Below are 21,860 nucleotides of genomic sequence, written 5' to 3'. Positions count from 1 at the left end.
GTATTTTCAGTCAGAGTGCATTCTAACAAAACATTGGATCACACTCAAACTAATGTTATTCTATGGGGCCATGCACATGTCAGATTTTTTTCTTTTTACTTCGGACAGTCTGTCCAAGGAAAAAAAATCTCAAAATGCAGCATTTGCATCTAATATTTGGATTGAACTCCGCCAATGAGTCTGTCGATAAAATCGGGACAGTCGTCAGATGGCATATGAGTGCGGTCCGATTTTCATGCATTGACAGAATGGAGAAGATGGTCTCCTCATCTGAGAGTGTGAGCGGAATAATCTGACCAATTTTCTCGGATGAAAGAGTATGGCCCTTAGCCTAAAGTCATCAGTGTCGCATGACCAGACAACCCCTTTTAAGAATAACACTTTATTGGGTTGAATTTCTGTTTCCTTCTTACAGACCTATAGTTTACCTACTCTGTAACCACTGTCCCATAAGGGCACGATCCCAATGGACCACTGCGCAGCAGATTTTTCCTCTTCTGATCCGCAGAAAATCTGATGAACATTACAGTAGTGGTTTTGTGATTGGTAGTTCAAGAAACGTCATATGCATGGTGCAGACAAAATCCGCGAAGTAGATTGGATCAGCAGCTTGTCAGTTGATGCTGCAGATGTCACCAGATTTTTCTGTGCTGTGTTGTGCATAAATATGTGATTCTTCAGAATGTGTTTGTCTTTGCCTGATGGAGACCTGAGTAGTCTCGAAAGCTTGCAGTTTGTTACCATCTTTTCAGTTAGCCATTAAAAGGTTTCAACCACTGAGGACTCTCAATTCTAAATATTTTGCAGATGTCGCCACAAATTTCACCCTTTACAATTTATAATCCTGCCTGAAGGAGCCTCTGTGCTCTGAATGCTGCAAACATCATATATTATTCTCTGGTTAGCCAATAAAGGTATTACTCCTAGAATACTTTTGTCATCATTGGGCAGAAAAGTTTTCACATCGGTTTTTCTGGCTAACACGGTGCCACAATATAATTTATTATTGTACATCAAAGTAGGGACACAAATTTGTGGAGAACCCGCACCTATTTGGAAACCAGATTCACAGCACTCTTTATATGGCACATGAGAAGGTCTGTGTGAAAGTGTTGTCTGGCAGTAGGATATTGATTCCCTATTTTTAGCAAAGTCATAGGTCATCCATATCAGATCAGCGAGGGTCTGACACACGGCACCCCTCCCTCCACAGCGATCAGCTATTCAGATCCCTATGGATGTAAATTACCGTAACTGATCTGCAGCACCTGGGCGTATTCACTTCATGGTGAACAGAGCTAAACATTTCAGAAATTTGTAACATTTCATACCTAGAATGTTTTTAATTTTCTGTCTGTGAACATGTGGAAAAGGTTGGTTTTTTGCGTCCCAAGCTGGTGTTTCGGGGATTATTTTATAGATCTAACTTTTCTGTGCCCAGCAGTAGCATGTATGTGTTTTTGAGTTTTCTTCTTTATTTTTGGATAGGATAGAGGATCATTACTACAAACTAGAATTGTGAAAAGAACAGAGTTTTCTTCTTTATTTTTGGATAGGATAGAGGATCATTACTACAAACTAGAATTGTGAAAAGAACAGGGACTGGAATCTGAAAAAGGCCCCTACCTGTACATTGGCACACTGAAATTATGTCTTGGTGGGTAACGGAGTCAAAAGCACCCAAACCGGCATGCCACCACTGAGCAACCATTTTTTTCCCACTGTTGGAGATTCATCGTTTAGATTTTTCTGTCAAACCGCAGCGATCGGAGCTAGCTCCTGTTGCTGCTGTTGGAGGCAGGTTCTGGCTGTATAACACAGCAGGCACCTGCCATGTATGTCGCGGGCTCCACTCCTCTATTAATTTGGACTAATATACAATACTTTTGATTAAGGTGTTAAGTAATTAAATCCATTGCAACAAGTAAAGGAATGCTGATGACTTGCTTATACCCCGATGCTGATATGGTGTGATGGATACAATATATCCTCCCATCAGTCCACTGAGTGCAGACCGTTATAAATAATGATTTCCTGGGCAGCAAAATGTATTAATGTGTCTGATAATACATCATTCAGTATGGCTTATATCTTAATAAGGGACCTCGTGGCTTTCACAAGACTTAACATACAGTGGTAAACTGGAAGCAGTCATGTACATCACTAAGCCACCAGACTTCAGCATGCAGATGGTGATGCCAGGCTTGACTGGTAAAGCTTCGATTATGACAGTGGTGGCAGAGTAAATCAGGTGGACGAGGAAGATTGAGAGAAATCTTTAGCTCCAGACAGCGAGAGAAGCTGGTGAGATTAGCTGAGCTGGGGAGGATTCCAGATTGGAAACCTACTTTCTAAAATAGGATAAGATGTCGTTATCCGTAGGCCACCTGTAATGGGTGCTAAGCGCTCGTAACAGACCTGAGACGGGAACACCACATGGCACCTTGCTGTAGACCTTTTTATTTCCTGCCGTCATGTTTGCTCCTTTAATTTCTGCGACAAATTAAAAGTCATAGAGATAATTTGAGTGTCTAGAATTTAATAGACCGTTCTTAAACGGTACGCTGTGTATAGTGTGCCAACTTTAAGGCATAAGGGTTAATGATGGCACGCTGGCTATTACACTTTAGGTAATGCAGCTTTATATTCTTGCAGAAAGAAATAGGAGATTTACAAGATCGACCCAGAATGTTTCTTTAATAAGCAGATATTTCACATCCATACAGCCCTCTGGCCATCCTCCGAAATAAGATTGCCATTTCCTGACTCAGGAATGTGGCCCGGGCTCATGCTGATCATTCGCAGACGCTGTACCCGGGGTAATATTAGAACAATGATCTTTGATCCGCTCCTTTAAGATTAGCGAAATGTTAAATTGCACCCCATTCCAACGACACGGACTGCACTTGTGCTACATGCGACCGTCGGGAAGGTGTCCTAGACGTTCGCTATCCAGTGATGGCAAAAGCAGACTGGTGCTGTAAATTTGACACCCCAAACATGTCCGTGTGGGCTGGGCTCACAAAGGGCGCATTTACTGCAGAACTTTCCTAACCTTGCCTCCAGCAGAATCCACTAGTGTCACATGCAGAATTGGGGCAGATGTCGGCTTTGTCAATGCGATGCACTGATTCTGCACAAAGAATGGACCTGTATGTATGTATGTATGTGTATAATATATATATATATATCTCTATATCAAGAAAAATAAATTTCTGCTCAGATTCTTCAATCTCCCCCACCCCAAAAACATAAAAAATTAAAATCACATGTTCATGAGATTATATTAAAATTCATCCACTTTGCTGATTCTTTCAAGTGCTGCAGATTTTATATTTACTTTTATTATTAATAATAATGTGCATAATATCTGCACCAAAACCATGTGCGAATGTAGCCTTATGCTGTGAGTATCGCTCCTCTCTGTGGTGAAATCCAGAATCCAGATGTTTGGCTTTGGATTTTGTTGCTGCAGGTAAATCCCACATGGATGTCCCAACTAACCTTCAATGCCAGCAGGTAGCTCTGCCAGTCTCAGCCAGTTGATCAGAAAACAACCTTGCCTTTATAATGTGAACATCAAGATATTTGCTAGACTAGTGTTTAACAGTTTACAGCCTTTTTATAACCTTTTTGACTCTGCAAAAGCTGTTACTTTTTCTTGCCTGGACTATTGCAACTTTCTACTAATCGGTCTTCCTCTTGCTAAACTCTCCCATCTCTAATCTATCCTGAATGGAGCAGCCAGGATCTTATTCCTGTCCAACCACAACACCGATGCCTCTACCCTGTGCCAGTCACTGCACTGGTTGCCCATCCACTACAGGGCCCAATATAAAGTTATCACTCTCACCCACAAAGCTCTCCTCAGTTCTGCACCGCCCTACATTTCCTCCCTCATCTCAGTCTACCACCCTACCCATGCCCTCTGTTCTAATGACATAAGGCTAACATCCTTAATAATCCACACTTCCAACTCCCAAGACTTCTTGCAAGCTGCGCCAATTCTCTGGAATGCACTACCCCGGACAATTTAGATTAATTCCCAATACCCACAGTTTTCAGCGTGCCCTAAAAATGCATTTCTTTAGGACTGGCCTATCGCCTCATCTCACTTATCTAACTATTCCCTTTTTGCCCTTCCAAAATTTTTCCTCCAAATCTGGTCCCTCGTAGAATCAGCCTACATGCACTTAAAGATACCCACTACTTTATTATTAAGGACGTATCCTTAGGATAAGTCAACAATGTTTGATTGGTCGGGGTCTGACACCCGGCACCTCCGTCGATCAGCTGTTCTCGGCGTAGTAGGCTGCTGGCCAGATATGCTCAATAGTGGAGCTGCTCCATCTGCTGATAGTGGCTGCAATGGGTACTGCACATCTACCTCCTCTTGATTTGAATAGGAGGAGGATGTGCAGTACCCAGCCTCGGCCATTGTCAGAAGACGGAGCGACTCCGCAACTGAGCATATCCGGCCGGTGGTCACCACCAAGAACAGCTGATGCCGGGTGTCGGACCCTGACCGATCAGACATTGATAACCTATCCAAAGTATAGGTCATCAGTGATAAACTAGTGGACAACCTCTTTGACCCCTTCTCGACATGCCCCGTACATATGCTGCTCTGTGGGAGCTGCGTTCCCGAAAACGGCAGTATATGTATGACCGCACGATCACGCTGAGCGCCACGGTGATCGCGTGCGGGTGTCGGCTTTGTATGAGAGCTGACACACTGCAGCAACGTCCACGAGCTAGCACCGATCGCGGGCACTTAACCCCTCGGATGCCATTGTCAGTAGTGGCAGTGACATCAAGGAGCATCGCGCAGGGAGTGGGCTCCTTCCCTGCCTGTCAGATGCTGATGTGACACTCTGCAGTACAATGAAGCATTGCAGAGTATCAGATCAGCGATCTGACACTATACAGTTATGTCCCAGGATGGAACAATGTAAAGTTTTTTTTAAAAAAAATTTAAATTAAAAAGTGTAAAATTATTATTATAATTTTTTTTTTAACTCCTCAAATAAAAAAAATCATTTTTTTCCAATAAATACCACTTGGTATCTGATGATTGATGTGTTACTCTGTAATGTCCCCTCTGGAATGTAACATGCTGCGGAATATGTTAGTGCTATAGAAATAAAAATTATTATAGCCATTGCAGGTAAAGAGTTGTTTGTTTTTTTTCTTTAAAGTCAATTTTTTATAAAGGGAATCTTGCTATGTTATCTGACATTAAATAAAGACAGAGACACTGATTCCAGCGATGTATCACCTAGTCTACTGGGTGCAGCGGTGACAGAACAGTTTTCTTTGGTTCAGATGTAGCTGAGCTCAGTTGTTGAGCAGTGTATAATTCCGCCCACGCCTCTGATAGTCAATACACAGTGTACACTGTCTATTGACTAAGAGCTGCTAATCAGTGCTGGAGGTGAGGTTGGACTAGGAGGCACCAGGCAGTAGTCCTGTAGTGATAATCTCCTGCTGATACAGCACTGATTCTATTGAAACAGCAAAACGCAGCTCAGTAAGTTGACACATCACTGGAACCCGGGTCTCTGGCCCTCAGATTACCGTACATAGCAGAAGTCTGGTGGCAGATTCCCTTTAATGTAGCAATATAATATCAGGCCATAGGGCTGGTGCCTCAGTGCAACACTTGGGTGCAATACAATAATGGAATTGTCACATTCATTGTTTCTGTGTGCGTCTGACACTAAAAGCCTGAGGAGATATTTAGCAATTTTACTGTGACTTACACTTGGCCAAATGTCAATATGGTGCCAAGGCTTAGATGTAACAATTACACGCTGTTAATAATGCTCATCTAAGACACTATTCAAATCTGATCGGTCTTATGGATTTTTTTATATTTTCTGAATATTTCAAAAATTGTAGTTGTTTCCTTTTCTTCACTATTTTATAAAGAAAACCTATCTGGGTAAATGTATGTGAATGTTTGCCAATATATGCATGAATAAGAGCCTCCTTTATATGATGGTAAACACCTGACAAGTGTCACAGTGATGCCTGCAGCTCTAAATTTCTTCAGTATTGGGGTATTTGGTGCTATTAGTTTAAACTTGTTACTTACCTCTTGCATTAGGCTGTATGTATACAGAGAAGATCCCTATGTTGTCCTGATTGCGGCTCTCGCGTCCGATGCCTTATGCTAGTGTGACGCCAGCCTTACTCTAAGGCTACGTTCACATTTGCGTTGTGCGCCGCAGCGCACAACGCAAACAAAAACGCGGCAAAACGCACGCTACAACGCTGCGTTTTGCGCCGCATGCGTCGTTTTTGCCCGCAAGTTGGACGCAAAAAAAATGCAACTTGAAGCGTTTCTTGCGTCCAACGCTTGCGACCATGCGGCGCAAAACGCAGCACAACGCATGTCCATGCGCCCCCATGTTAAGTATAGGGGCGCATGACGCATGCGGCGCCGCTGCGGCGCCCGACGCTGCGGCGCTGACCGCAAATGTGAACGTAGCCTAACCCTAGTCTTAACTGTAACCTTGGGGAAAGCTCCCCAAGCATGTCTGAGTCTCCTCTCACATTACAAGTGAGATGGTAAGCTGTGGGAGAACATTGCAGCTTTAGTCATTTCAGTTGCTGCCTATGCAGAGCGCAACCTGACAAATTGCTTTTGCCATCAGCTGCTGCACTCTCAATATAATGAAAAAAGCTTTATCGTCTGTCACTGCCTATGCAGAGTGCAGCAGCAGATGGCATCTCAGTTTGACTGCTGCACTCTGCATAGGCAGTGACTGAGATGACAATATTCTATTGAGAGATGTGTCACCTGCCGTTGCCTATGAAGTGCACCTCCAGTTCCTAAGCTGCAGTGGCACTGACCAAGGTATCAAAGCAAGCGCCTGGATGCCTGGTTAAGTGTCCAAGTCCTACTCTTCAGAGTATTGTTTGGGGTCTTTCTCTTTAATCCACCATGTTTTTTTTTTATTTTTTTTTTATTTTTATTTTTTTTAGAGAAATGGGCATTTTTATTTTTTACACCCAATATGTTATCTTTTATGGTCTCTACAAGGGGACGGTGCTCACTGAATTTTCTAGGGGCTGTATCGTTACGTTATTTTCTAGGGGCCGTATTGTTAGGTTATTCTGCATTATTACTCTTGGTAAAGGCCATAACAATTGTGTGGACTAAAAAAAAAACCGCCATACGGGTCTCGAGATGTGGGTATTTTTAAAGGCATGTTGCACCACTTGACTCTATGGTAAAATTCCTCTTTGGCCAACTTCTAACAGTGTGCTCTTTGGCAACAGCCATGTTCTTTACCTGTAGTGATGCAAGAATTCACACCGTGTAGTTTTCCTTTTCCCGATAACTGCCTCATTTATTCCAATGATTAGATTAGGATACATTTAGGTCCTTTTTTACCTCCATTTTGTCTTCCATGTTCCTCGCAATTTGTAAACCCCTTGTAGACCTGAAGGTAATTCTACAAAAATGACCGTTTTACAATCCCAGCATGTGTATATGTTAATCTCCAGTATTTGTTTCATAGTTCCCCTTTACCTATAGTTTAGACATGATGATCTGATGCTAATCTCCTGTTTTATAAGTGGCCAGAGCAAAAATCCCATTAATAGATGTGTTTAATTTTTTTTTTTTTTAAATTAAACCTGCGATTACCATTTAAAGGGCTTGTTAATAAGCCCATCAAAGGCAGCAGTGGGGTGGTGCAGAATTGTGTCTTCTCTTGGGCTATGCCAATTTCATCTACTTCATTGCGATGTATTCATACCCTGAACTGTATTGGTACTGGTTCAGTGTCTGCACAGCCCATTCCATGCTTGAATTTGTAGATGATCATGATGTGACTACATTTGGCGGTAGTATGACCTTAGGCTGGTTTCACACTTGCGTTTTTTGCCGCTGCGTTTTAGAGCTAAAAAACGCATGCTTTTTTTTTCTATACTTAACATTAAAAACGCATGCGTTTTTTTGTATGCGTTTTGCCGCGTTTTGACAACGCATGCGTTTTTTTATGCTTGCGTTTTGTTGCAGAAATGCAACCTGTAGTAATTTTTAGCGGCTTTTTTTGCCGCAAAAAAACGCATGCGTTTTTCGCGGCAAAAAAAGTATTGCTGTCTATGTAAACACATGCGTTTTTAAGCACATGCGTTTGTGTTAAAAACGCATGCGTTTTTATAGAAAAAAAACAAGAATACACACTTATAAGCCACCCCCCACCATCAAGGTGATAAAGGGATCAAAACCCTACCCCTAACCCTACCCTTAACCCTACCCCTAACCCTACCCCTAACCCTAGGTATCCTAACCCTACCCCTAACCCTAGGTATCCTAACCCTACCCCTAACCCTAGGGATCCTAACCCTACCCCTAACCCTAGGGATCCTAACCCTACCCCTAACCCTAGGGATCCTAACCCTACCCCTAACCCTAGGGATCCTAACCCTACCCCTAACCCTAGGGATCCTAACCCTAACCCTACCCCTAACCCTAGGTATCCTAACCCTACCCCTAACCCTAGGGATCCTAACCCTACCCCTAACCCTACACCTAACCCTAGGGATCCTAACCCTAACCCTAGCTATTTCTATTTATAGTGGGTTTTCTTGTTGATTTTGATGATTGCCAGCTGTCACACACTTCTCAGCATGCGTTTCAAAAACGCAAACGCAGGAAAAAACGCATGTAAACGCGGCAAAACGCCGCATTTTTTTTCTGCATGCAAAAACGCATGCGTCTAAAAAACGCAGCGTTTGCACGCGTTTAGGCTGGTTTCACACTTGCGTTTTTTGCCGCTGCGTTTTAGCGCTAAAAAACGCATGCGTTTTTTTTCTATACTTAACATTAAAAACGCATGCGTTTTTTGCATGCATTTTGACGCGTTTTTGGCAACGCATGCGTTTTTTATGCTTGCGTTTTGTTGCAGAAATGCAACCAGTAGTAATTTCTAGTGGCGTTTTTTTGCTGCAAAAAAACGTATTGCTGTCTATGTAAACGCATGCGTTTTTAAGCACATGCGTTTGCTTGCGTTAGAGAAAAACACAAGAAAACACAAGAAAACCCTAACCCTAGGGTTACTAGGGACCCTAACCCTAAGGTTAGGATCCCTAGTAACCCTAGGGATCCTAACCCTAACCCTAGCTATTTCGGTTTATAGTGGGTTTTCTAGTTGATTTTGATGATTGGCAGCTGTCACACACTTCTCAGCATGCGTTTAAAAAACGCAAACGCAGGAAAAAACGCATGTAAACGCGGCAAAACGTTGCGTTTTTTTTCTGCATGCAAAAACGCAGCATTTGCACGCGTTTACATACGTTTTTTCACCACATGCGTTTTTTTAAAAAAACGCTGCGTTTTTAAACGCAAATGTGAAACCAGCCTTAAATGCGTTTTTTCACCACATGCGTTTTTTTTTTGAAACGCTGCGTTTTTAAACGCAAATGTGAAACCAGCCTTAGGCATACAGTGGTATGTGGCGTAACTTGGCTTTTTGGAAAAAAAAATCTTTGCTATAGTGTAGTATAAGCTTCCCTAACTCTTCAGATAAGATTGGTGCTGAAGAATTCGCACAAAGACCAAAACTCTGAGTGCAAATGAACTATGAAATATAACTCACGAATTAAAGCGACCCCCCACTCTAACTATACATTTCATATGTAGTCACCGTTATTTCATTTCTGGGCACAGTATAAAGTAGGGAATCACTGATTCATTTGTTTATACAATTTACATCTATCTAACCTTTGTGAGTATAATGATAATTCAATAGGACCCTTGCCTAAAAAAAAGTATTAAACTATACCTTGATCAGGTTTATGGACATCAGAGTGGAGACCCGGCTCGGCACACCTCCCTCCATGAGCCTGCATTGGCTTTCTCTCTTAGGGATTTTATTTATCCAAGTATCACATACTTGGTTGAGTGACCACATGTAAGACTAGATTTCCACTTTAGTGGCCGTTGAAGAGGAAATTAACAGCCAGTGGCAACATCAGTCATTTTTTGAGGGTCAATTGACACTGTTATCTGGAAACAGCACTAGACATCCTAAATATATTAGCTTAGCTTTTCTGCTTAAAATGACACTCCATCCTAGGAATAAAAAAGTGACTATACATTTCACATATATAGCCAGCAACCTACCTGGTGCTCACGATTTGCCTCCTACTGCCTCCTCTGCTCATATTGGCTTTTTGTTCCTTTTACATCCAGAATGGCTCCCCGTGCCTTTCCTGTGCAGTGTGATTGTAAACTTATCACTGCTCCCTATTGGAAGCAGAAGGAACGGAACGCCGATCTGAGCAGAGGAGGCAGTGGAGGGCAAATGGAAGGCACCAGGTAGGGTGACTGTACATAAGAAGTGTGTAGTTCCAGGTTTAAGCAGCAAAGCTAAGTTAGTAATGCTGCTAATTTCCTATGCAGCATCCACAAGAGGGGAAATATAGTATTACATGTGGCCGTTCAAACAAATATGTAATGCTTAAGATGGAGAAAGCCTCTGCAGGCTTATGGAGGGTGGTGTACCATAGTCATGTTCATAAACCTGAGCAATGTTTATATTTTTACTTCTTGTTTTTACGAATATATTCTATTGAATGATGCATTATTTTGGGATTCAGAAAGGTTAGGTAGATGTAAACTGTACAGTGACATCAGGAGACTCCACACTTTACACTGTGCCCAGTACTGGTCTAAGAAATGTTCTTTATTATACCTCATTGACTCAGTAATTGCAGACCTGATAATAAACCCTCTGTATTTCCTTTTTCTATTGTCTGACTCCACATTGTAGAACTGTATGTATTTGGTAAGAAAAGCGTATTTTGCTGACTAACGCTCGTCCCAGTCATGTAAATCCTCGCTGCTATGCAAAGTATAGGATATTATTCTGCCTGTCAAAGCCAGTGCCACAGTTTCCTCCCGCTGCTTAAGGAAAGGGATTAAATGCTTATTGTTCTGCCACGGTTTCCAGATTAGCTGCCTTCATTATTTCCAATAACCATATTTACATACATAAATTCTCTGACTTCTTTGTGGTTTTTTTTTTCCCTAAAAACATTTGCTTTACAATACATGTTAAAATGGGTTGGCAGCATTAGGGCAGCACCTCTGTACCTTTTGATATGTCGGGATGGATTATAAGTACAAAATAAAGGACTTGGGTTTAGTATTAATTCTCATTGAAGTCGATGGGCGAAAAACTGCAAAGAAACAGAACACTTGGTGTCGCCTGAAAAATGTAAAAAAAATTTGTTGTTTTTATTAAATTTATTGTGTTAATGAGAATTCTTAAAATATCATGTACTGCAAGTAACAATCTGACTTCCCCCGTTTTTTCTACAGAAATAAAAAAAAAATCCAAATTCAAAAAGCCTTATGTGAATTTGGCCCTATTTTCATTTTTTGCAAAAACACAACTACTGTAACTAAAAGTTTGACTATAATTATCATTATTTACTATAATGTACATGAGTATGTGAAAGAGCTATATCCATGGAGACATATTGCCTCCCTATGGCATTTCTGCATGCTTGATATTCTGCCGGCATGTAGGACTATATGCGCATATAATAGCATTGCTTCTAGGAGAGAATGTGTCTCTATAGTAATAATAAAGTCTGCATAGAATCCATGACATAGAAGTACAGTATCCTCCAAATACGTCAATAGGTGCCATATTAGAGCTCTACAGAACTAAGGACTTGTGTGGGGCATAATGGCAAATTTGTTTAGGGCATGGATCAGTGATGCCGCCTGATTCCCAATGGTCTCTATTTTGTCTAGTGCAGGGATCAGAGACACACCACCTGATTCCCAATGGTTCCTACTTTGTCTAGGGCAGGGATCAGTGACACACCGCCTGATTCCCAGTGATCCCTACTTTGTCTAGGGCAGGGATTAGTAACACACCGCCTGATTCCCAATGGTCCCTACTTTGTCTAAGGCAGGGATTAGTGACACACCGCCTGATTCTCAATGGTCCCTACTTTGTCTAGGGTTGGGATCAGTGACGCTGCCTGATTCTCAATGGCCCCTACTTTCTCTATGTTTGGTATATGTGACGCGGCCTGATTCCCAATGATCCCTACTTTGTCTAGGGTTGGGATCAGTGACGCCTCCTGATTCCCTATGATCCCTACTTTGTAAATGTTTGGGATCTGTGAGGCCACCTGATTCCCAATGATCCCTACTTTATCTAGAGTTGGGATCAGTGATGCCGCCTGATTCCCAATGATCCCTACTTTGTCTATGTTTGGGATCCGTGACGCCATCGGATTCCCAATGATCCCTACTTTGTCTAGGGCGAGGATCAGTTACTCCACCTGGTTCACAATGGTACCTACATTGTCTAGGGCGAGGATTAGTGTTGTCACATGGTTCCCGATGGTCCCTACTTTGTCTAATGCGGGGATCAGTGACGCGACCAGTTTTTGGGTTGTCGTCCTGGAAGTAGAGGCCAGCAAGAGACTAAACTGTTTTATAATAGGAGCATCGGGGAATCAGTGAATTGCTATTTTTTTTTTCTTTCCCTCCAAATGCTTAATAAAATAATTTCCTACCCAAACAAACCTTTCAAAGAAGAGGACTCGTGTTGTGAATTCCGCTCTTGGGCTCCCTCCGGTGGTTGTAAGTGGCACTTTTGTGAGTTCTGCTCTTGGGCTCCCTCCGGTGGTTTTAATTGGTACCGCTGCTCCTTGGATTTAGTAGTCAGCAGCTGCTTCCACTGATTGTCTTTCTGGCTCGGCTATTTAGCCTGGTTCTATCCTTCAGCCTGTGCCAGTTGTCAATGGTTCCTGGTTGGATTCACATCTCTGCTTGGATTTCCCTGATATTCTGACCAGTTCAGCAAAGATAAGTCCTTGCTTTGTTCTTTTGTAGTCCACTTGTTGTGGACTTAATCTTTCTGCACTTTCTATGTTTTTTCTAGTCTAGCTTGTCAGTATGGATTTATTCAGTTAAGCTGGAAGCTCTGGGAAGCAGATTTACCCTCCACACCTTTAGTCAGGTGTGGAGATTTTTGTAAACTCTGTGGTGGATTTTTCTAGTTTTTAATACTGACCGCACAGTATTCTGTCCTGTTCTATCTATCTAGCTAGACTGGCCTCCTTTGCTACATCCTGGTTTCATTCTGCGTATGTCATTTCCCTCTCCACTCACAGTCAATATTTGTGGGGGGCTGTCCTATCCTTTGGGGATTTTCTCTGAGGCAAGATAGCTTTCCTGTTTCTATCTTTAGGGGTAGTTAGTCCTCCGGCTGTGAAGAGGTGTCTAGGGAGTGACAGAAACATCCCACGGCTACTTCTAGTGTTGTGTTAAGCTCAGGAACTGCGATCAGTACAGGTACCACCTTCTCCAGAGCACGTCCCATGTTGCTCCTAAACCACCAGTTCATAACAGACTCGCTGGGTTTTGTGAAAAAAGTAGTATTTGATTTACATGAACAAAGACTAGATGTCTTATTTAGGTTTTTATAGCTCTCTACTGTAAAAGTACATTTCTAAGTGCTATTGTAAATTCTGGGATCAAATAGTGTATTTTTATGAGTAAGGAAACATTGTTAGCATTCCCGATCTGTCCCACTCCGACCACCTATACTGGAAGCACATTCCATAAATCCGCAGCTCACTTGCCCTGGTGATGTCACTCCGTTCAGCATTGTAATTCCTTGACTTGCATATTGGTATTTTTCTTGTCTGCATCCCAAGTGAGTCATTTCTGGGGAATGCAGGTTATTGCGATCCCCACCGCGCCGTGTGCGAAAGTTACCGAACACGCACCGATGGCATCAGAGAGGTTCTCCGCATTGTCTGTGTGATGGAATGACCTGCACATTAATGAGCCCTGTCTACAATTACAATGTTTCTTCTGTGCTTAGATCACTGTAAACTGCTTTAGGATTTATACCTTTGGATTAAAAAATGCAATTAGGTAGGGTGATCTTTGCAAACATCTTGCTGCTCACTTTCTGAAGTAAAGGCATGGGCTATCATAGATGTCGTCAATCCCTTTCTGTAAATGTAGTATCATTGTTTTTCCTTAGGGGCCCATTTAAATGAGCCAAACAGGGGGCCGTTAAATGATCGCTGACTGAATATTTACAAGCCGATCCACAATCATTTAACAGTCTGTTTAGACAGGCCAAGCAGGGTTCTATACTGACATAATGATTGCCCGCTTGTGTAGAATATCCTCGTTATCGGCAGCAGTGCCTATTTACACAGGACGATGTGCTGCAGAGAACAATGATTTTAATGCCGCCATCAATAATCCAACAAACTAGCACTTTGCTCATTCATCATATTCCCACAATGTTTCCACAAACCTATAAACAATGAACGACCCTTCAAATGAGCACTCGTTCCTAAATATTGTCCTGTCTAAATGAGTATTTAAAGGGAATCTGTCAGCAGGTTTTTGCTGGGTAATTTGAGGGCAGGATGAGGTAGGGGCTGAAACCCTGATTTCTCTGATGTCACTTATTAGGCTGTGCGCTGTTGTTTTTCAATTCAATTAATGTTTTCTCAGCAGGAGATTATCACGGCAGGACTCGCTTGCCTTCTGGTCCAACCAAACCCTCAGCACTGATTAGCTGCTTAATGTCAATATACAGTGTACATATAAAGCAGGTGACAGATTCCCTTTAAGGCTAGGTACGCATAGCGTTTATGTGCACTGTTGTACACAGGAAATAGGCACACAACGGTGGGCACAGTCAAGATGGGTGCCAAGGCATCAGTCCCTCCATAGGGATCCATTTTAAAGAAACATACACCACTTGGTATTCATTTCTTTACAGTAACCCTCGGAATAAGAAAACGGTCTTGTTTAACTGCATAGGAAAGTGCAGCAGACTGAGGAACAAAGGAACAGACTTTTGGCCTCAGTCTGGCGAATGTAGGTCTATGAAAACTTTACAGTTTATGTTGGCTAAAGTTGCCAATGTATCCTGTAGGCTAAGTGAACCTAGCCTAATATGTGTTTTGGTTCCTTCAAAGTAGTGCTTCATGACATGTCAGTGGGCCTAATTGTTGTGGATCTGGTCACTGGATCTCGCCTGTCCAGATAACAGAACCTAAGATAAAAAAAGAAGTAAGTAAAGAAATGAATAGTACCGTAATCATACGTGCAAATAATATAGGGTACTTAGCTGACACTTATTTTGATGAACAAAAGTTTTAAAGCCATCCCACCGCGACAAGGTGTACCTAATTGGGATGGTCTTTAACTCTTGTAGTTCACCTTACTGTGTCAGCAGACCTCAAAATAGATGGGGCAGAGCAGGTCCCAGAAAATGACCTGGTTGTGGTGCTGGCTGTTACCAAGGAGGTAAATGCACTTCTTATTGAAAATATAGAAATCATGGAAGACAGTTTAATACGGACAAATCCTACTAGTGATGTTCTAGTGTTTCCCCTGCTCCCAAATCCGCATACAGTTAAGCAGTTTTGACATTCAAGACTGGAAAAGTGAGGAAATGATCATGTTAAGTAAGGCATAAGGAACAAACGGGCTGGCTTGCCCGAGCTATCTTTGGCTGCCATTGGGAGAAAGTCAGGACACCCTAATACCATTCCCAAAATTGGTGGTAAGGCCCATATTCATCTAACGCATATGGCCACCTTTTCAGTTTTACAGTAATTCCTTTAGAAAGTATGACATTACGGTAATTTATTTTTTGTATTTTTGTATTTTTTGTTATTTATTTTTTGTATTTTTCTCCATCTTTTAGAAGCGTTATTTTAGCTACCCCCTCAAGGTGATGAGAAAATAAATATATATACTGTGTGTGTGTATATATATAATATATATGTATTATTTTTGTGTTTCCGTGGCCTGATCTTAATTACGGCACTCCACTTTCCTTCTAACGCTGCTCATGCCCCTGGTGCAGTGTCTGGAAATGCGCTTCCTCTGGGAGAACTGTGTTAGGGAAAGTGTGAATCAAGTTCCTTTTGAAAAACCTGAATGGGATCTAAATGCAGGTTTGCAAAGATAAATCCCTGCTGTATCGGAGGGCTGCTGCGAATGTCAGCAATTAGGGAGAGTAACAGGCCTTTCGTCAGCTTCACAGTGCGGTTGTGTAAACCGCAGGGACCTCTTCCCTGATACTCATCAACCTGAAGATAAAGCGTCTGCTCCGGCTCCACTTGTTATTGAGAGGATATGAATGCCGTGGAGTATTCAGATTGTACAGAAACATGGCGTGGAGTGATGGTGAAATGTTGTGCACTGAAATGTTTGGGGGAAAAAAAAAGAAAATTTGTGCAAATATTACACTGTGTATGACCTAAATTATTAGAGAAATGTATCATGCTTCTAGGTAATGCTAATTTTTTTGCTAGCTTCACAAAAGCCAGGGACCGCTAATGCCCACCCGAAATGTCTGATGGACGCACTACATAGAGCTCCAAATACCCTGCATGGACTGCAGGGTGAAAGCGCGCCTGCTGTTTCAGCATAAGCCTGCTTGTGTACATGAGGAATAACACACTATTTACCCATTATATGACTGCATCCAGCTTTTGTTTTCACCAGTTTTTCCTTCTGCAGACTGTTTCTAATATTTGTGGTCTCTGAGCTAGTGGGTGGAGACTGGCTGCTATGATGTCTCCTATATACAGCACACACAGATGTAAGTGATTCCTGCCTTATGTAGTACACGTTCAGGGGCATGGAGAATATTATACTGCACTATTGAGCAGTGAAAAAAATAAACATTAAAAGCTATAACAGATGTAACCAAATAAAGAAGAATAAATTATATTCATTGTTTAGTTATCCTAGCATTGGAGCTCTGTTAATGCTCCTGTTCTTTGTTAAAGGTGTGGTCCGGCCTTGTGCTCCACGTCTGCAGTCACTCTGTGTGACTGCAGACTTGCGAATCCTCACATTGCGCGCACTGTTCGCTGCGAAGATTCTCCTGTTCATGCACTGGGAGCGGAGGGAGCATGCTCGCAAGTATGTGATTTGCATACATGCGGTCACGTGCCGACTAGACGTGTACAACCTCACTTAATGCAAGTATCTTGAGTGAGGCCGGACATGTCTAGTCGTAATGTGGCCAGGCTTAAGGCCCCGTCTCACTAAGCGATTTACCAACGATCACGACCAGCGATACGACCTGGCCGTGATCGTTGGTAAGTCGCTGTGTGGTCGCTGGGGAGCTGTCACACAGACAGCTCTCTCCAGCGACCAACGATCAGGGGAACGACTTCGGCATCATTGAAACTGTCTTCAACGATGCCGAAGTCCCCCTGCAGCACCCGGGTAACCAGGGTAAACATCGGGTTACTAAGCGCAGGGCCGCGCTTAGTAACCCGATGTTTACCCTGGTTACCAAAAAAAACAAACACTACATACTCGCCTTTCGGTGTCCAGGTCCCTTGCCGTCTGCTTCCTGCTCTGACTGAGCCGCCGTACACTGAGAGCAGAGCGTAGCGGTGACGTCACTGCTGTGCTCTCACTTCTCACTGTACGGCCGGGAGTCAGTGAGAGCAGGAAGCAGACGGCAAGGGACCTGGACACCGAAAGGCGAGTATGTACTGTTTTTTTTTTTTTTGGTAACCAGGGTAAACATCGGGTTACTAAGTGCGGCCCTGCGCTTAGTAACCCGATGTTTACCCTGGTTACCAGTGAAGACATCGCTGGATCGGTGTCACACACACCGATTCAGCAATGTCAGCGGGGCCTCAACGACCAAAAAAAGGTCCAGGCCATTCCGACACGACCAGCGATCTCGCAGCAGGGGCCTGATCGCTGGTACGTGTCACACATAGCGAGATCGCTATGGAGGTCGCTGTTGCGTCACAAAACTTGTGACTCAGCAGCGATCTCGCTAGCGATCTCGCTATGTGAGACGGGGCCTTAAGTGAGACGTGCAAATCGCATATTTGTTTTTACTTGATACCATACAATCTGCACAGCACGATGTGAGGATTTGCAAGTGTGCAGTCGCATAGGCTACAAGTCTGCAGTCACTCTAAACCCTGACCAGCCCTTTACTAACAATGGGACTTATGAAACCAATTAGTGGCCACAGCTGTCAGGTGCTGTACTAATGGCATCACTGATCTGCGATTGGAGCCTTGATGCCAGTAGTCCGGCACGTGACCACAAAGTTAGCTACAGCAGTCCCATCCCAGACACCTATGACAAGGGTAGCTGCCCTTAGCAGTCTTCATTTTTGGAAGACACATTAGGCTGACTGACCTATTCTGGCAGCATCTGGGTATGCCAGTTAACTTTATGCAGATCCCTATTTCCTGGCTGCTTTGAGCTTTTTTTCTTCTTTTTTTTTTGTACTGTAGCTGAAATAGTGGTGTATAGAAATAAGTATTTACTGTAAGCCTATAAAGGAGAATCCAAACCACAGACGTTCTCCGTGCATTCGTGTTTCTTTGGATTCTTGGCATTTTTCCATTATATACAGTACTACCTCTTGAGGCTCATCAAGAGAATGCCAAGAGTGTGCAAAGCAGTCATCAAAGCAAAAGGTGGCTACTTTGAAGAACCTAGAATATAAGACATATTTTCAGTTGTTTCACACTTTTTTGTTAAGTATATAATTCCACATGTGTTAATTCATAGTTTTGATGCCTTCAGTGTGAATTTACAATTTTCATAGTCATGAAAATACAGAAAAATCTTTAAATGAGAAGGTGTGTCCAAACTTTTGGTCTGTACTGTATGTATTTGTGGCTAACCAGCATGATGGGGCTTATGGCATAAAGTGCTGCCCGCCTCCTGGCAGCAGCAATGTGCATCCAGCCCTATATCAAGTCCATATCTGCAACAGCGCCACCTAGCGGGCTGTGGATGTCGGTTCTGTACAGATAAGGCTTTATGTTTGTCTGTGTGTCTGGCAGCTCTGTCTGTGTGTTTTCCCTCTAGAATAATGCTATGGGGAGAGTTCTGTCAATGAATCGGTTAAGAAAAGATGACAGAACCAGCAACTCTGGTTTGTTCCTCTCCAGATTGACCAAACAGCCGCAACACCATTGTTTTCATAGAGAGGAAGAAAAAAATGTAGCAGCTCACATTTCGCTGAACATAGGCTGCTTTCTGCTATTGTGACTTGTCTATGCGCTGCAGTCTGTGCTGGGAGAGGCGCGGATTCAGCTTGGAATATTTCCCGTCAGCGGCAATAAGTGAGTATAGAGGGATTAAGCCAGTGTGGTAATGGTGTGCGGGATTACGGGAGCAATCCTACAAGTGCAGCTCAATGCAGACAACAGCACCTCTCTTTTCTATGGTTTATGACTGGCCCCATTGCAGTGACTACAGAGCTTAGCTGCAATACCAGGCAATACCAATAGACAAGTGTGGCGCTGTATTTCTACTTTCAAACAACACTTGTAAATTGGTCCCTAAAATGTACTGTGTTTAGTTCTTTCTTTCCTCTTTCGCATGGAAAAATGTGCATCTTGTTTAGAAGGTACGTGCTGTTTATGTCCGCCCGATGGTCTGCGCAGAGCCATGACTGTTTCTAATTCCATTATATGTATACACACATACACATGTAATGGAATTCGATATACTATATACAGATATGTCCTACAATGTATGTGTCTGTGTATAGTGACGTGTGTTCAATATATATTATATCGTGTGTATATATATATGACAAACAGTGAGTGTATATAAATGTGTGTGTGTGTATATATGTAATGTGTGTATGTGTATGTATGTGTGTGTATATATATATATATATATATATATATATATGTGTGTGTGTGTGTGTGTGTGTGTGTGTGTGTGTGTGTATATATGTAATGTGTGTATGTGTGTGTGTGTGTGTATACACACACACACACACACACACACACACACACACACACACACACACACACACACACACACTCATGTCCAAAAATGTTGGCACCCTTGAAATTGTTCCAGAAAATGAGGTATTTTTCCCAGAAATGGGCAGAACAAAATTGTTGGCACCAGCAACTTATTATTCGGTTGCGCACGCTTTGGAATAAATAACTGCACTCAGCCGCTTCTTAGAACCATCAACAAGCTTCTTGCACCTCTCTACCGGAATTTTGGACCACTGTTCTTTTGCAAACTGCTCCAGGTCTCTCGTATGTGAAGGGTGCCTTCTCTCAACAGCAATATTAAGATTTCTCCCCAGGTGTTCAATGGGATTTACATCCAGACTCATTGCTGGCCACTTCAGAACTCTCCATTGCTTAGTTTCCATCCTTTTCTGGGTGCTTCTTGAAGTATGTTTGGGGTCATTGTCTTGCTGGAAGACTCATGACCTAGAACGCTAAACAGCTTTCTGACACTGGACACTACATTGTGACCCAAAATCCTTAAGTAATCTACCAGAATTTCATGATGCCTTGCACACAATAATGGCACCCAGTGCCAGAGGCATCAAGACAACACCAAAACCTCTTTGAATCTCCACCATAGTTAACTGTAGGTACTGTGTTCTTTTCATTGTAGGCCTCATTCTGTTTTCAGTAAACAGTAGAAAGACGTGCTTAACCCAAAAGCTCTATCTTGGTCTCATCTGTCCACAAGACGCTTTCCCAAAAGGAATTTGGCAAACTGCAGTCTAGCTTTTTTTTATGTCTGTCAGCAGTGCGGTCTTTCTGGGTCTCCTATCATAGCATTTAATTTCATTCAAATGTTGATGGATAGTTCGCTCTAACACTGATACACCCTGCACGTCAGCCTGAATTTCTTTTAAACTTGATTAGGGCTACTTATCCACCATCAAGATTATATTGCGACTTTTCATCAATTTTTCTCTGCCGTCCACATCCAGGGAGATTTGCTATAGTGCCATGGGTTGTAAACTTCTTGATTTATGTTGCGCACTGTGGACAGATGAACATGAAGATCTCTGGAGATGGACTTGAGAACGAAAATTGTTGGTTACAAGTCCTCAGATAGTTCTCTGTTCTTTCTATTCTCCCTGCTTAGTGTTGCACACACAGACAGACCATGCAAAGACTGAGTCAACTTCTCTTCTTTTTATCTGGTTTCAGGTGTGATTTTTCATATTGCCCACTCCTGTTACTTGCCACAGGTGAGTTGGAATGAGTATCACATGCTTGAAATGAAGTTGTTTACCCACTGTGTTTGGAAAGGTGCTAACAATTTTGTTCAGCTTTTTTGTGGTTAGCTTGAAATTATGTCCAATTTACCTTTTTTTTTCTGTGTTGTTCCAGTACACACAACGGAAGTAAGCATATGCAAAACAAAATATGTATAATTTTGGGGGAGAATTATATCCTTTTGTGGAACAATTTCAAGAGTGCCAACACTTTCAGCCTTGACTGCATATAGCCTTGGTGATGTAAGCCCCGGAGGTGTAGGTTCCAGCAATAGTACATAGGCTAGGGTTAAATCCGAGCACTACAGGTCCTGATTAGGTGCCTCTAGATAGCTATGACTAGAATAAGGCCTTGTGTTAACTGTTGGCAGTCAGCTGGGGAAACTGAGCAGAGTGGGTTGTGTTTGGAAGCTGAAGAGAGACAAGCCAGAATCTCTCTGAAAACAGTGCACCAAACTGCAAGTATCACTTGTTAGTATTGACGATAGCTGTTTTATGTGGCCGAAACGGAGACTAGCTGAGCCGTGTCTGAGTAGCCAGGGTCTGTAGTGTAGCGCCTGGACAAGGCTCGGGATTTTACTTTTGTGGTTTTGTTTTCGGTACTGCACAACCAATGAAAATAAACATTCCATTTTGAGATTAAAAAAACCCAACACCCTGTGACTTTATGTTCCTTTTCAAGTCATTTAGGTATGTTTGCTGTGTACACGGCCCCTCTGGGGCAGCAGGGCCGGTGGCTTTCTGTCACCGCTTCCGAGGACTGATCAGTTTTGCTTTATCCATAGTGGA

At 42.6% G+C, this 21,860-nt stretch overlaps 1 protein-coding gene across 7 annotated transcripts in view; it reads left to right on the top strand.

The window, feature by feature from the left end:
• Positions 1 to 21,860, top strand: part of TANC2 (tetratricopeptide repeat, ankyrin repeat and coiled-coil containing 2) — a 497,877-nt gene that overhangs the window by 93,963 nt on the left and 382,054 nt on the right. The window contains exon 1 of one of the 7 annotated variants that reach the window (XM_077252673.1): positions 18,922 to 19,146. The exons of 5 other annotated variants lie outside the window; for them this stretch is intronic. The gene's annotated coding sequence lies outside the window, so the exon portion shown is untranslated. Of the gene's footprint in view, positions 1 to 18,921; positions 19,147 to 21,026; positions 21,045 to 21,860 lie in introns of those variants that run through there. One more of the 7 variants, XM_077252675.1, reaches the window with a different exon arrangement.

This window comes from Ranitomeya variabilis, chromosome 4 (assembly GCF_051348905.1).
Source record: "Ranitomeya variabilis isolate aRanVar5 chromosome 4, aRanVar5.hap1, whole genome shotgun sequence".
NCBI lineage: Eukaryota > Metazoa > Chordata > Amphibia > Anura > Dendrobatidae > Ranitomeya > Ranitomeya variabilis.
The sequence above is the reverse complement of the archived record's forward strand: the minus strand, read 5'-3'. Positions and strand labels throughout refer to the sequence as shown.